Raw genomic sequence first — 17,756 nt, forward strand, 5'->3', positions numbered from 1 at the left:
ACAACTGTTGACCCGTTTTTTCCTTTAGGAGTGCGTTCAGAGCGTTTTGTTTACATCCCATCGAACTGACCATGTGCGTCCCTGGCCCACGTGCTGCTTGTTTGGGGAGCAATTTGTCTCTCAGAGCAGGAAAAATTTTTCGCCCCCCAATATTCGCCTGGAATTCACTCTCGCTGAAGCAGGCCAAAAGAGAGAGTAATCCCCCATATGAGCGAAACTCCCGGGAAATTCACACGCCCCAAAGCCATAGCCGGTGACGGTGATTGTTTTTAATGCTCTATTCTTTGACGCTACTTTCGGCGCTCTCGCGCGGATTTTGTTTTTTTTTTTTTGGCTAGCTTGAATTCAACATCGCGAATGTGATGATGCCATGCCATATTCACAGACAGCATTTTAATTTTAAACATTCGCCACTCGGTCGAGCGAGGTGTAGCGAGAAGACGGACAGTCAAGTCAAACCGATTCTGTCGAACCAGTTGCGTGCGAACCGTGACCGCGAATAGACGTTATTTTTGGGGGGTGGCGAACTTCCGGTGAATTTGTACGAGTAGGAGGAAAACGATCGAGCGCGCGAGTGATTGTCCGAATTTTTTCTGTCCAATCGAGTGCCTGAATATTTTTTTGGCGCCGAAGTGTAGTTCTAAATTTTGAATTGGTGATTTAATCCTTGCTGCAGAAGCAATAATAAGAGCAGGAGCAACAAACAAAGTATCAACAAGTGTGTTGGTGGGTAAAGTGTCGATATATTTGTCACTGGGAAAATTGGCTTGTTCAAAAGGATGAGGGGAAAACCTGGGAGAAGATCTGTGAATAAAGGGATTGTTTTCCCTCATCCTTTTGCATTGTACATAGGAAGTGTCAGTGGATGGATAGAATTTAACCTTGAGTGAGTGTCATGGTAAACATGGAAAAATGAATGTTTAAGGAGAGATACTGTGATACTGAACAAGGCGGTGAAGAAAACAAAAATTTCAGGAAAAATGCTAACTGCTGCTACAGGAAAAGAAGATAATCATATTGTTCATATAAAATGCATGTGCATTAATGCTATTGGAGTAAAAAAACTGAAAAGTGCAATGATGTTGGGTTGAGACGTTCCGATTCCTTACAACGACTTTAAAAGTTTCCGAAGTTGAATTTTTACTGTATTATTTTAAATACAATATCAGAAGTGGAAGTATTAAAAAAAAGGCAAAAACGGCAAAAACAACACAATCTAAATTTATCAAAATGTATTAAGAACTTGTTCAAACAATTTTCCATTTAGACTCAATTGTGATAAAAAATTATTAAAATCTAGCAGTTTATGCTTAACCATAACAACAATTCTTTTAAATGATTTCTTTCTTTGCTTATTTTTCAAGTACATAACCAACTTGAAAAAATCCTTTGGAGATTTTATGAGTTTTTATTATGATGGTAATAAAAACTTATAATATCTCCAGGAGTTTTTTTTTCAAGTTGGTTATAACTTCTTCGGAAAATTTGCACCAAAAACTTGTGTAAAAATGTTTTCCACAATTCGTATCGATAAATCCTGTGAAATTTTGTATTGATGTTTGAAGAGATATATGAATGAAAATTTATAAATGGCAGTTTAAATTGCTTAAGAACCTTCATTTAGTGTCACATAAAATAATAAAAAAAATTGTTAATTTTAACTAAGGGGTGTATTCGAAAAAAATGCTTTGTTAAGTGAATAACTTTTAAATGCATGGATGGAAATTGATGAATGCTACCTAGTAATGTAATGTGTACGTGCACAAAATTTGGTGATACTCTGTCAAGTGTTTTTTGAGATAGCGTCCAATACTTAAGTTCATTGACCAAACTTTTTGGACAGGATCGAGAAAAATCCAGAAAAGTCTCAGTGGAAGGCCCAAAAACATCTGGAAATCAACTATTAGAACAAAATTTACATAGCAAATCGTTCAAGAAGACCTAGAGGACTTAATAATGATCTAAAATTTGAATAAAAGTGAAGATTGTTGATTTCATGAAGTGAGAGAAATGTGAGAGGTTTTTTCTAGCTCAACTCGGAGCTGCCTTATAAATAGGCTTGACTTCATTTCTACAAGATAGAAAAGCTGCCCACCGGTAAAATAAACAAAATACGGTGGTCAAATCGTGCGCGAAATATTTGTACTGTTTGTGGAGAGATATTTAAAAAAAAATTCGTAATGTACAGCAAAACGAACTCTTTAGCGGTCACTTGGCAGATTTCCAACCAGAAACTTTTTGTTGACAAGTCTCGCCTGTATTAGCCCGAGATAAACAAGGATAAAAAGTTTAAAAATTTAAAGTCTAGTAATTGAGGAGGCTAACGATCTGAGAAAACTGCAAATTACTTATTCTTTCATAATGATTGACAGGATGAATGGCTCAAAATACAAATATACAAAAAAAAGATTGCCTCCAAATGCGATCGTTTTCTCTGTAAAGCTCTTCAATAGGTCCCACAAAGTTTCTACTCTGCTTAAGTTGAATCTGAAATCGAGCCATTACGCAAAAACTGTGATGGAGTGATAAAAAGTCAAATATGTTGTTTTTTGTGCCGAAGGAGGGCAATTGACTAAGTTTGTTATAACTTCTGCCAAATTTAAAATTTTAGTTATTCTGAAAATCAAGCTTCAGGAAACAGTAACCGAAATCAAAAGCTGCCTTGATTTGAAAAAAGGTGGTCCATAGTATGCACTATAGATGGCACACGGGTTGCCCAAAAATTAAAGTCGAAAAATTTCGCTATATCAAAATCAAATTGACATAACATCACAAAAATTTTCAAATGTATACATTGCATTACCAGGTAACTTCGCTAAAAATTCCATAAATTTTCATCCATGCATTCAAAAGTTAATCACAAATCAAAGTTGTTTTTTGTTTTTTTTTTTCTGGGATTTTAACGCTTTCGCGTTATTCATCCCTTAAACACAAATCAAAGTGTTGCATTTTTTTCGAATACACTTTTTAATTCCTGCTTAATTTTATTTTACTCTGTTTGTTCAACTTTTTTTTCATTCTACCTAATTAGTAACTACTCTACTCTTGACATGGTAAAATTCAAAAGTTTGATACCTTTAATAGAAAACATAAAAAAATGTCAAATTTTTTGGAGTATCTTGAAAAAGATGTTTCTTTTTTGGATGTCAATTTGTAATCTACAGCTTAGGAAAACTCAAAACGAAACAAAATATTAAATGGCTCGAATACGGATGTGCAAAAGATAATTTTCTTTAAATGAAACATGTATCATTTTCTGACATTTCAAAATTTACACATGGAAACAGCATTTTTGTTTCAGAGATTACGGAGCCCTGAATTCAAATCTTTTTCCAGTTTTTCTCTATCACCTGTAGTTTTAGTGATGGTGGTCTTCGATAAACCAACCAACTTCGATAAACTTCATGAAAACAAAAACTGATTTTGAATCTATTGATTACCCTTCAGAGTTTTCTAAGTAATTTTCAGAGTGGCCACTTAAGTTCATTTTTTTCAATTCCCGTATTTTTCCCGCATGATTTCCTAAAATTTCAGATTTTCATAAACGAAAAAAATCATTCACCTAACGAGATTTTATCTGTAATAAGAGGTTTAATTAATTATTATCTTTTTAAAATAACCACAAAAATCATAGCATATATAAGAAGTTTTCAATTTATAAAAACTTCACTGTAGCCGGCCCTAAATTTATGCATTTGCCTATTTCGTTTACAAGAAAGCTTTTTTTTTAATCCCTAAAAATTTAAAATCAAAATCAGATATTACGCAAAGTTAAGAAGTACCGTAAAACGGAGTAAGATTCATCACTTTTATCAATATTTCTCGATTATTTTTTCTGTTAAGAGGAATGTGGCATATTTCATATTTTTAAAACCAGTACTGGACTCCTATGAACGTAAAACATGGTTGCAGAAATGTATTAGACTTCTTTAAATTTGATTTAAAAATCGATTTCGTCTTTGTTTAGAATTTGTTGCTTTGGGGTAACATTGATCAGTTTCTATTTTGGCGGTTTTAAGGAGTTTTCTTAATCATAAAGGATATAAAACACCTTCATAATATTTAAAAATGCTTGTAATTGATAAACTAAGGCAGTTCGTGTGATAAGGCCGAACAACAATTAAAATCGAAAGATGGACAATGATGCTGCATAAATTAAGGGGCTAAATTTTTTAACATTACTTTTGATTTTAACTACAAAAACAAAATTACATTTTGCCTTCATTCAATTCTTTAGGCCCTCGCACTGTTACCTTTTAAATTTTTTCTTCAAACTTTACCATTTGATAGGGTTTCTAGCCTTTTGTCCTAGACTGGGTTACTCTTGGAAAATTTCCCTATTTTTTAAATATCAAAAATTTACCTGAAAATACAACAAATACTACACCAAAATCATATATTTACTAAGGAAAAAAAGTTGAACTGTCACATAAATCAACCTGCTGCTTCTTAACGCGAAAAAATAAAAGATATTAAATAACATTTTTACATACATTTGAAATTTTCAAAAACAAACCAAGTTTTTCCAAAATTTTATACTCAACATGTAGGATTTAAAACGTAGAAAAAAGTTTCTAGATAGTTTAACTTTAGACTTAGTTATTGATGATTATGTGTAAAAATTTCATGTTGATCAAAGCTACTCCGGTGATCAATGTTACCCCGTTTTACAGTACTTGTCTTTTCAATTTTTTTAAAACTGTAGAGTTCGATTTTGTAATCAATCTTCATCATCATCACGATCAAAATATTATTCCCTAATTTAATAAAGCATAATAAACAAATTCAAATTCAGATTTTTTCTTTCATATGGATTTGTGAGCTCATCAGCTATCAATGATTGATTTCACTTAAAACTGATTCATTTTTAAAGTTATAAAATCCATATAACCAGAACGAGAGGTGATTGACAAAATCTTACAAAAGATTCGAGTACACCAATATCTACTAAATCAATCAATAAAACATGGGCATCAACATGCTGTCTCTTGAATCATCAATTTAATTCGATCAATAATTTTATTAGATGGTAAGACGTTTTTATAGAAAATATTTCTTTTCTTAAATGTTAAAAACTTATCTTTTTCATCTTCATATTATATATCAATTTATGAATTTGTTTTTTAATTTAATTCATCGAGCGTACCGGCGTAAGTAATGTTCTTTTAGTAGGAACATTTCAGGATTATGAAAATTATAGGCGAATAGAATGTTAGAAGAAATTCATAGAAAATGAACGAGTAGAATTTTACTAGAACCTTTTTATTCACATGTCCTCAAATAGTTCCTCATGGAAAAAATCATTTTCATAATCTTGAAATGTTTTCACTAAAAGAGCATTACTTTTACTGATAAAGCCGAGAAATTGAATAAATTTAATTCGAATTTCAAATAAATCTACTGAATTTTATTTGTTTTTATTTTCAAATAAATAAACCGAAATTTATAGTCGAACTATTTTTTTTTTCAAATATTTTTAAAACTGTTATCTTTGCATTCTTAATTAATGTTTGTATTCTGAAATCATAATCTTCTTGGAGGAATATAATCTTTATTTTAATAAGACAAAATATTCAGACCTTAAAATTAAAATCTATAACTGCGCTTGAAAATTTTAATTTATTGATTTATGAAAAGTTTTAAAAAAATATCCGAAGATGCAGTTTTTAAGTTTAATTTAAAATGAGCAATGTTAACTTAATTATTATTGCTTTTGTGCTTTGAATATTTATAACAAAACATGAAATTCCTTATTTTTATTTCTATCTGTGTCGTATTTGATCCTTGAAGAAATCACTCATTTCCAAACCTGTACTTTGTCAGTGATGCTGAACTGAACATTTATCGTGAACTCAATCAAACAAGAACTTTTTTTAGCCTTTTATTTTGTAACTGGAAGAATTTGAATATTAAAAAGGGTTTAATCACTGAGTTCCATAGGATTTTATTTAATGACTGACATTCTTGAAAATAAAATTCTTTTTTTCAATAAAATTAAATCATCATCAAATCACATTGATTCACAACACATTCTTCTTGCTCAATAAATTTTTTTAAGTTCAAAATGAATATTTTTTTTCTTTTCGACAATTCACATTTGAAATGTGATTAAATATTGGTTCAAACTTAAGATAATACAGAGGAATTTTCAATGAACCTTTTCAATTGAAAATGAAGAAAAGAATTTTAAGAATTCGGTTTTAATCGCTTTTTTATCTGATGTTATGTTTGACGTAATCTGTTTCTGTGCACTAATTTTTATGTACGAAGTCTCAAGTTCTGGTTTTATTCGAAATCTTAATTCGCATTCGTTTCCGAGTGTTACGAAAATATTATCTAAAAATTAATTCTTCTGAATATGAATCTTTATTTTGAATATTTTATTAATAAATTACTAAAAAAATGATTTGAAACTTTTTCTGATTTTTTTTTGAATTTTTTTTGAATATTTTATTAATAAATTGCTGAAAAAATGATTTGAAACCTTTTCTGATTTTTTTAACCATATCTGTAAAATTTATTAATTCATAGGGTTTGTGTGATGGTTATGAGTATGGAAATGGTTTAAGAAATTAATATTCTTATTTATTGTGAATTTATGGTATTTTTTGTGGCGTTTAAATAGCTGTACTACACGATGATTCATAACATTCATTTTTGTTTTATTTTATTACTTTTTTTTCTCAGAAATCAAAATCATCCGCAGTATTAGGCATAGTTGATCATTAATTGAAAAGAATTATTTGGAAAATGTTTGTAAAAAAGGACACTGCTGAATCAACTTTAAGAATTCTGAATAGTTTTCAAATATATTATTTTTTACTGTAATTATAGGTTGACATTTTAAAAATTCCTATTATGATTTCTTTGAGCATTTTTTTTAAAGGAGTAAATTTTTCAGGTCTTAGGGGAGATAAGAGCATTATGGACACCTTAAGAAAGACGCTTATTTAACCATAGTCTATTTCCTAACTTAATTATACTTGAAAAAGTAGATAAAAACGTTTAAAAATGCATTTTAAAGATTTGCCGAAAGTTGAAAATCAGTAACTGTAGGGGCATAATGAGAACGTCCACTGGGGCAGTATAAGCAACATTAATCGGGGCACGATGAGCGTTTTCTGCCGTGGAATCTTGCAGCGAACTTCATTCGATGAAGTCAACTGAATAATAGAGCTCAAGCTCTAGCTTGTTTCGTCTGACGATTTGGCCTATTGGTTAGATGTCGGAGAGGTAATCAATAGGCTCGAGTTCGATTCCTTATCGAGGTGATTTTTTTCCATTTACCTTTTATCTATCGAACGAATCAATACTAAAATAATGTATGACTGTTTGTAGAATACAAGCAATTCACACACACTCATACATTATGTTTTTGGTGCTTTGCATCACCCGCCAAGATGCTACTAGTCATGAAGTGCAACAATCAAAATAATCGATCATGAATGGTAAATGAAAAAAAAATCTCCTCGAACAGGAATCGAACTCGAACCTACTGATTACCTCTCCGACATCTAACCAATAGGCCAAATCGTCAGATGTAAACTTGTGAAGCTGTAGCTCTATCATCCAGTTGACTTCATCGAGTTGAATACGCTGCAAGATGCTACGGCAGAAAACGCTCATCGTGCCCCGATTAAGTGTGCTCTGTTCGTCCCGAGTCAACAAATTAAAGTTAACATGCATTCTAAAATTGATTTTAGTGAAAAATCAAAAAATTAGTGATGGTGAAAATTGAGGAACAATGTGTATATCATGTTTCAGTGCGTTCATTATAGATCAAGATGATTCAAAGGTCATAAAAGCTTATTTCCTGGTGCTTGAAAATTATAACATTTTCGTCACTTGAGAACCTAGATGTTTTTGTTTAGATTTTTCTGTAAAGATAATAAGAAGATTTTTTTTTGGTGAAAAATTAATACTATAGGAAGTACAAAACTATTCCCCGTGAAAATTTATTCAAGAAAATGCGTACTTTTGTAGAAAAAAGAAGTGCTTATTATGCCCCGGGTGCTCGTAATGCCCTTATCTCCCCTACTATTATTTTCGATATCGTTTTGACAATTTCTAGCATGCATAATAATAAACAATATTCAAACTAATCTTTTTTTATTAGCTTTTATATCTAAAGACTTTTACTCATTGTGAATTCCGGCAGACATATTTTTGTTATACATATGAAATTCATTTATTTGAGACGGCTGAGACCGGTTGAAAATTATTTTAAAAATTTAGCAGTAACTCATGCGTCATGGCTAATTCACTGAATTTTCCGACGCACCAAACAATCTTCAAATCAGTCTTTCATCAGCAGCCATGCAGTCGAAATGCTACACACAGACAAACACCTCATCTTTTTTCTCTACGTTTCCCTTCAAAACGAAGTCAAATCAAAGACAATAATCAAAAGCAGTGGAAAGGAAAAAAAACAACGGAACAACTTTGAAAAATCAACACATTTTCAAACAATACAAAAAAACGAGGTATCGAGAGAGATAACTGAATCGGTGAATAACGCATGAAACCGCCCACCCATTTTTTTTTCTTTTCATGTATCTCCTTCAATTCTGCCCGTCTATTCACAACTTTGCACTCCCCCACGAACCCATTCTTCCCATTCAGTGGATCAAAAGTCAAGAAACACCGGTTCGGTTCGGGGTTTGTTTTTTTTTGGCTAACTATGCGCGTATTCTTGGTTTACGTTTCGAATGAGTTAGATCAACGGACCAGCCCCAACGAGGAGTTTTTTTTTATTATCTTCGCTTAATCAAAATCCTCACTAGGCCACACCGGAGATTTGTTTTTTTTTCTGAATAGAATTGTCGAATTTGACATTCAATTAGATCCGAATTGTAGTGTAGTGATTTACCTCAGGGTTCTTTAAAAAAAACTTTAAGTTTTCAGGAGTTCTCCTGAAAATAAATGAGTTTATTCTAGAGTTTTCGATTCAGGAATAAAATAATGATTTTTTTAAATGCTCTAAATACTGAAGCATTTATTTAAGAGTTTATCGCCAAATTGGCACAACGAAAACGCACCAGCCCCATTTCGTTACCCGTTTTAACTTTTGGCCCATAAAATACCGACCGGCGACTTCTAACCGCCTCTAAACTATAAGGTCGATCGAGCTTAACTTTCGGCGGCGGTATGTATTTTGTCGAACTACTCTAGTTTTTTTTTCTGTTTTATTACCTAGTCTTCGATCGTGCTCTAAAAATGGTAGCAAACATAAACTACAACGGACAGGGGGACACACCAAAACAAAATAAAAAAAAACTTTCAAAGCCACCCACCGTTTGTTCGGGTTCATTTGGAACTCTCTTGATAATAAAATTGTGGCAAAAAATTAAACAAAATTCGCCTCGATTAGAAGCTAGAAAATAAACATGCTTCGTTTCTATCGAGAAACTCTTGAAATAATAATATCAGTTATAATTAAAACTGACTAGTGATGTAGCTTGTAACATTTAAAAAGTTAAATGTTTTATTCTATTGCTTTTCAAATTTTGCCAAAACAGACCCGAATTCCATAAATTAGAAAAAAATATTGTGCCTATTTTTTATAATTTATGGAATGAAACAGTTTTAAAGTTTAAGAATGTGAAGCAAATGTGATCAGAAAAACGACACGAACCATTAAATTTTCAAGTGATTTCCATGGAAGTTAGTTAACAGGCAGGCCTCGACATGTAGAAATGAATTTTTGTATTTAAAGACTCTTTCCATTTTTAAAACGATTGGGTTGCATACTACAAAATCAACATGAGATACAACACTGTGAAACGATATAACGTAAAATAGGGTTAAATTATTACATGAAGGTTATTTTTTAATTTTTGTTTTGTTTGACTTAAAGTAAGTATTTACACATTTACACTTATATTTCGTCTAATCTTCATTTTAGGTGGCTGCATCCTACTCCTTCAATTTCAGCTAACGAGCTCTGGAACTAGCAAAAATTGTTGTTTGGGTTTAGGTTTGAATGACTCATCACTTGGCAAAAGTTTCAGCGATCTACATTTAGTTTTTTGCTTACTCATAACTAAAAATGCTTATATGAGCCTTGACTTCCCTGATGACCCTTAAAACCGAAGTTGCCGATCATGTGCTTCACTCCAATGTTTGTTTTGAACTTTGTGCACATTTTTGAAAGTGTTTGCATACTTTTAACCACTCTCACACAGTAATTCGTCTAATAATCAACGGTTTTGTCAGCTATCAATTTGATAATGACGGACTTTGAAGGAAATTGTGCATTTTTTCCTTTTTCTCTTTAATTGTAAACATCTTAAAAACGCGTAAACTTAAAATTAAAAAATAAAGGTCGGATAGTACTTTTCACAAAATTTTGTGTCCTATTACTTGTAAACGAGCTGTTAGCTAAATAAAGTTTCCCATTTCTAAAAGAACTAAGCTTTACAATGTAGCGTTTTCCGTTTTTGTGAAAAAAAAAACGATGATAAAATTTCTAAAAATAGTATTGGTTTTGGCTCCTATATAAAAATAACGCGAATTAAATCAATATCCAAAAAGTTTAAAGAGATTTGCATCAAATTGACGATTGACGAGTCATGATATAATTTGAAAATTGATTGTACTGTAAAAGCACTCCTTTCTTAGAAAAAGGAAGGAAGGCTCCCACACAAATTCAAAGTAATATATGATAAAACTAGAACAAATTTCAGGTGGTTCCGATCAAATTCGATACACAAATCCTGATGTAATGAGATGATTCACCGATTCAAAATTCTCTTCCAACTTATGTGAATGCTTCCAGTGGCTCCATACGAAACGAACGTAAGATTTTTCATAAATCGGAAAAATTTCAAGTGAATTGCACCAAGTTGGTCGTGCTTTGTACTGATAGATAAGTTTTGATTATTTTTTTGTTTTCCTGCATATAATCTTTTTGAACATTTCCTAAGTAACTTCACTAAGTTTGGTATACACGTCAGATTTAATAATGAGATGATTCAATTGAAAAAACTTCTCCCATTAGCACCCACCCCTTATTTTTTTAAGCTCGGGAGACTGTTTAGAAATAAATGAAGAAATGAAAAAAATTCTAAAGAATGTTCAAATGTTCTTAAATTTTTTGTAAGCATTTTAAGAAATACATAAAAATTCAGACTTTTCTAAGAAAATAGCAATAACAAATGTTGAAGGTCAAGTTTTAAATTCATACAAAAAAAAATTATTTCTTAATAATTATAATTAAAGATCAATAACTTAAAAAAATATCATAAACTCACATCTATACTGGGAATACTTGAAAAGTTTGTTTTTATTTTGTGAAAATGCAGGAAATAAATAAATATAATTTTCTATGAAACAGAATTTAATAAACTAAGCAAAAAACTCAGATTTTGAATTTTGAAGGCTAGCTGAAAAAGCTTTATTATTTTGACACCGAAATGAAGACTCTACATAAAATGCAATACTTATGTATATCTCATCAGTTTAAGAATTCAGAATTAAGATATATCTCGAAACAGGAATGTCATACAAATATCAAAAGTTCTGGTAAAATGAGCCAAAAAGACCAAAACAACAATGCTGTTATCTCAAGAAATTAAAAAAAAAGATTTTTCGTGTTATTGAACTTTTTTCGAAAAATTTTACAAAATGTGATTTGAAGATCTTTTTTTACAACTTTAGAAAGTTTTTCACATGAAAAAACTATAGTATAAATATTTATTCTCAAATGTCAATTGTTAGTGTATAACTTGAACTTCATTTTGGCATATTTTCAAAGCAATAGGAAACTCTCAATTTCTTTAAGAAGAAGTTTTCCAAAATGTATGCTATGGGTATAATTGATCCCTAGTGTCCAAAATGAAATTTTTTTCCTCTAAATGAATCGAGATCATTGGCTATCATCAAATTTCTAATATTTGTCAAATAACTAATGTTTTTCCAGTAATTATCTGTTTCAAAAGGCTCAAAAAACTGTATTATTATAAAAACTAGAAAATTGCGCCTTAAAGTATGCAAGGACGTTCGGGTAGTAGACAAACTTCTAGATTTCTCTTTGTCTGATACTTAAAAATTGTGAAATGAGAACTAAAATGGCAAAAAATAGTCAACGGACCATTTCTCTTCGGATTTAACTAGATTTTTGTCTAGGGTTAGAGCACCCTGAGTTAAGGATGAAGTCTCCTTTAGCAAAGGATCAAGTCTCCTGTAACTTAAAAATATCACATTTTTTTAAGTCTCACGAAAATGCTTCTAGTTCAACTACGAGTTCATGTATCGTTCTAACTTCTGGAGTATATAAACTTGAAATTACACGCTGTCAGAAAATGCAAAAGACCATGAGTTGCAAATTTGATCAAAAAGATATGATAAAAAAAAGAAAAAGGGATCAAGTATACCCATTCTCCTCTAATATTTCCGAGTTAGAAATCATTTTCATAAGCTCGAAAAGCTTGAAAGCAGAACCGAATTTTAAAAACAAAGTCACTAAATAGATTAAATTACATTTTCGTAGATGACGGAAAGAATTAAAAAAACATAAGCTATCAAAGAACGAAAGAACATAAGCCGTAAATATCATGAATTTTTCGAAAAAGATACAACGGCTCACCGGCAGGACAGGATTTTCAGGTACAAAGATGTACCAAACGATTTCATAACATCAGTATTGAGATTAAATTAATTTTATACTCTCACATAGACTAATGCTAGGCAACATACATAAGGACTGTTCATGAAAGCAAATGGACACGGGTTATTGAATGTTAGTAAGTTAGTATATTTTTGTAAAAATTATGTGGAATTGTTTGTGAAACTCAGCTTAAAGCAATACACGTGTAGAAATGTTGAAAAAGTTGAATGGAAGCTGGCAAAGCTGGCAAAGAGCTCTCGATATTTCAACGTTATTGGTTTAAGATGTTATGTGGCGCTGATACGATTTGTGATCGCTGGAATTGTCCGAGAGAATTGTGGAGAATTTAGAAAGATGCGAAGTTTTCGGTGTTGAAAATCATCAAGGTGTTTGGAGAAATTTATTTTCTTGAATTTTTAACGAAATCTGGATGGAAAAAGATACCAGGAAACCGGAATAAAGAGAAAGCTTCCGCTCGCTTTTGAAATTCTAGAAAAAACGATTTTTTCTTCAAAGAAATAAGCAAACAAATTTCTCATAGTTATCACAATACAGCATAAATAAAAAAATGCTCTTTTTTTTTGAAGATGAAAAAAAGTTTTGGCATCTGGAGGATGATTAAACTTTTACTGAATACGACACCAGTTGGCATTCTAGTTTGATGACCTACAATGCATTTGATAGAAAAAAAAATTAATGTAAGGCGGCATCCATAAATTACGTAACGCAAAAAATGCACTTTTTTGACCCCCTCCCCCCCGTATGTCACAAATCGTAACGATTCGACGTACCCCCCTAGGAAAATTACGTAACGCTGATAATTACCCCCCCCCCCCCTCTCCATTCTCTCATATTTTTAAATACTGATTTTCGAAGGTCCAAAAAGATTTTACCATATTTTTTTAACGTTCTTCAAAACGGAATTAATATCTATCCAAATCGCTTCTTAGTACTCATTGATGATAATTCTTTGATAGAATAAATTGAATGTCTTATTACGAGTTGCTCTGTGCTTGTTAACTGATGATCTACCTTGTTATTTTATTTTGTTCAAGGACCATAACTTTTTAAGTAAGATACTTATATTATCTACATTTTACAAAGTAATCAAAATTGCATTTTTTAAATCAATTGAGAAAAAATAGTAAATATCCGTCTTAAGGATGAATTGAGTTCTTGGGGATAAATGTACCTAATATTCGGTTTTCCAACAGTTATTTCACGGATATTCAATACACATTTTAAGAAATCTATCGCAGAATCATTGAAGAGGAAAGGTTACAATCCAGTTTCAATCATGTTGAAGCTCACAAATTTAAAGCTGATTTTGGTTTGCTTATCATTCTGCTTAAATTGCATGACATCAAAATAGCTGCAATTTTTAAGAAAAAAATGGTTACGTAACGATGAGCACACCTCCCCCCCTCCCCTATGTCACAATTCGTAACGCTCGAGCTTACTCCCTCCCCCCCCCTAGGAGCGTTACGTAATTTATGGATGCCCCCTAAGTGGAATACATAAATTGTATGTACCGTAATTCGGGGTAATATTGATCACTTTTTTCAATATTTTTCGATTATTTTTTCTGTTAAGGGGAATGTGGCATGTTTCATATTTTTAAAACCAGTACTGGACTCCTACGAACGTAAAACATGGTTGCAAAAACTTATTAGACTATTTTAAATTTGATTTAAAATCGATTTCGTCTTTGTTCAGAATTTGGTGCTTTGGGGTAATATTGATTTGACGGTTTTAACGAAATTTCTTGATCATAAAGGATTCAAAACACCTTCATAATTGTTTACAAACTCTAATTTATCAATTTTACTTTGCTGTTCAACATTTTCTTTTAAAAACATTTATAATCGAAAAAAGAACAATCATGCTGCATACATTAAGGGGCAAAAATTATAACAATTGCTAAATAGTTTCAGCTTCAAAATATTAATGAAATTTTACCTTCACACATTCCCCTTGGCCCTCCCATTATTTCAATTTCATTTTTTCTTCAAAGTTAACCATTTGATAGGGTTCCTATCCATTTGTGCAATACGGGCTTACTCTATGAAAATGTCCTTATTTTTTAAATATCACAAATTTATCGTTAAATGACTATAAAAGTAGCACTCTAACTGTACATATACAAAGAAAAAAAGTTGTTCTATCACATTCAACAACCCGTTTGCTTCTAAATGCTTTTTGGTGTCATCAGAAGAACTGTTTGTTTGCGAGCCCTGGAAATTATATTTATTTTAAGATTTTGTAATTAAATTTTTTTAAACAGAAACAAAATTTCAAATACACACCAAATTTGTCATATTTGATACTCATTTTATAGGCTTTCAAACGTTGAGAACAATTTTCAAAAATTCAAATTATAGACTGAATTATTGATGATTATGTGGAAACATTTATTGATGGTCAAATTTACCCCGGTGATCAATGTTACCTCGTTTTACGGTACCTCTTAAAGCGCTCTGCTTTTTTTTACATTGGTCGCAATAAATGAAGAGACTTGCTTTAATTTAAAAAAAAATTAAAATAACATGTTATTTCCGGCTCAATTCCGTGACTTATACCGTTCATCGGTTGAACTAAAAAAATAGTAAATTTTATCGAGCAATACCGAAATTCATCAAAATGTGTCAAACTGCAACACATTGAAAGGTACAGAAGCCAACGCTTTGGAAAACTCGAAAAATTTTGTCAAAAATTGCATTTAAAGTCACAATAGAAATAGTGCAAAATTTTACAAATATATTTTGAGAAATATTCACGAACTCTCTAAAGACAAGGCGTTAGGCTTCGAATTTTCAAACATCTGTAAGAATGCACATTTTTTTAACGATATTTTCAACTGAGTTTTTGATTTTCTTCAAAAACTTACCTTTTACCATAAGTAAAAACAATTATTCTGACGTACATTATTCTGATATCAAAACATATTATTTCTGATAAAAACCGGAAATCAGGGAAATCAGGCTTATTTGGAAAAATCAAGGAAAACGGAGGCTTTTCAGGTTATCAGGATGGGCCTTCAAAAATCAGACAAATTCTGAAAAATTAGGCACATTGGCAACTCTGCTTGTACATTAAAAGATTTAAGGTTGAAATTGAAGAAGATCGAAAAATTATTGGTTTCACCAGCTATTTTCAAATTCACATAAACATGCAATTTTCACCCTACAAAGAAAAAGGGGTAAGAGGCAAAAAACTGAGTTTTTAATGAAAAATCAAATGAAAACGTTTGAACATTCATAGTTTTTGATATATTTGTGATGTCATAACGCATGAAGCAAAAATTGTAATAATGTTTGGTTTTGTTCGAATAACTATCTCATGATGTGAAAAATTATGTCATTTTTTTTTGTTATCATAAATGATAATTTAATAATTATATTTAAAAAAAAAGCTGAATAAGTGTTGTGGTATACAAATGTTGCATCTAACGTTTGACGGTATTAAGAAATGTCCCAATTCACCCCATGTTGCGGTATTAATTCCGTGAGATTACCAGAATTTTTGCAGCACGTAAACGGGACAGAATTTCAACCCAAAATCTGGACAAATTTGACCAAATCCCAGGAACTTTTATTCAAAAATCATGAAGAAAACTTTTGAATCAATCGGTTTTTTAACGAAAAATATCGACAGATTTGGGATCGTATTTTAAGCTTCAAAAACATCGAACATGTTTCTTTCGCGTAAGCCTGCTCAAACAAATTTCATTGTTGGACACAAAAAACTGTTTTTGACCAAACGAAAGTTTTTGCCAAAAAAAGGGTAAAAACTGGGCTTCTGACAACGAAAACCGGGAAATAGGACTGGAAAGGACTTTTCCAAATTATGTATCAACCATCCGAGTATGTCCGCATAAATCTGGGCAGTCTGCTTTATTTGTTGTGAGGTATTTATGATTAAAAACTGAATAAAACTTCAAATCCCAATTAAACAAAAGGTGCATAGCTAAGGTTGCCAGATTGCCCGGTTTTATCCGGGTTTGCCCGGATATTTAATGCAAAAATTGAAGAAAGTCCGGCCCGGCCCGGTTGCCCGGATTTCAATGAAAAAAGCCCGGATTTTACCCGAATTTATTCCCTTTATTTGCCAAAACAAACAACAAAAAAACAAATTGAAATGAAATTTTTTTTTTATTTATGCAGGAAAACGAAATGTATTGAACAAGTTTTATAAAATAATCATGAACAGAATTTTGAAAGCCTATAAATCAATTTAGAAACAGCTTATGAAAAAAAACATTTTTAAAAATTGTTTTCTTGATTTGTGTTTAGTAATTCCTGGGTTTTGACCAAATGTGCCCGGATATTGCCCGGAGAATAGAGAGTAAACACTTTTTCTAATGGAACTAGTTCTGAACTCCGAACAAAAGTTTAATATATCTTTAACAAATTAGAAGTCGATTAACCGTTATTCAACTTTCATGTACCATATTAAACCTATTCCAAACACCTTGGATGATGGAGATTTGATATTTGGAATTTTCATTCGTCAGCTTCTAAAATTGTTCTTTTAAGACTAAGTCAAAATACCTTTAGAAAATTAAATTTCAATCTTCAAATTCAATCGCGAATTGATGTTGTTCCTTTTTCGAATTAAAATATCTCATCTGCAAACATCTAACATCCACTTCCGGAAACAATCGTCTGTACCGAAAACACCATCCGTTCGGAAAAATTTGCATACCCCGACAAACTAAATAGGAGAGCCAACCTTTAGCGGTTCCATTCCGGACCCGCAGAATTCGCTTGCATTTTAATAAGTTATCCCCAACAACAACAACAGTGGCAGTAGCAAGTAACAGCAGCTAAATATTTAGTGAGAGTGGCTTAGTGCCGTGGTCTGTCGTCGAGTGCGAAGTATGAATCGGCAAGAAGTGCCGTTTGGAAAAGCTTAAAAATAGCCGCACCACAAAATTGCGAAGCAGCAGCAGCAGCTGCTGGCCATGGATTAAAATTTTCCGCGTGACGAAAATTTATGGTGCGATTCTTACTGTGTGATTTTTTTTGCTTTTGATTTTGGGTGGTTTCATTTATTTTCTCTTTCGGTTTTGGCCATGCGAAAGTGCGGGATTTTGTTTACTGTGAGTGAGCCAACGACATGAGTAACGCTGAGTTAAAGTTTAATCTTT

The 17,756-nt window shown here is 31.6% G+C and overlaps 1 protein-coding gene across 3 annotated transcripts in view; it reads left to right on the plus strand.

Annotated features, from left to right (window-relative positions):
* Nucleotides 1-406: 406 nt before the first annotated feature.
* LOC129745644 (uncharacterized) overlaps nt 407-17,756 on the plus strand; it is a 190,375-nt gene continuing 173,025 nt past the window's right edge. For 2 of the 3 annotated variants that reach the window (XM_055738860.1, XM_055738862.1), the window contains exon 1: nt 407-726. The gene's annotated coding sequence lies outside the window, so the exon portion shown is untranslated. Of the gene's footprint in view, nt 731-17,756 lie in introns of all 3 variants that reach the window. The other variant, XM_055738861.1, reaches the window with a different exon arrangement.

The sequence above is a fragment of the Uranotaenia lowii genome, chromosome 2, assembly GCF_029784155.1.
Source record: "Uranotaenia lowii strain MFRU-FL chromosome 2, ASM2978415v1, whole genome shotgun sequence".
Lineage (NCBI taxonomy): Eukaryota > Metazoa > Arthropoda > Insecta > Diptera > Culicidae > Uranotaenia > Uranotaenia lowii.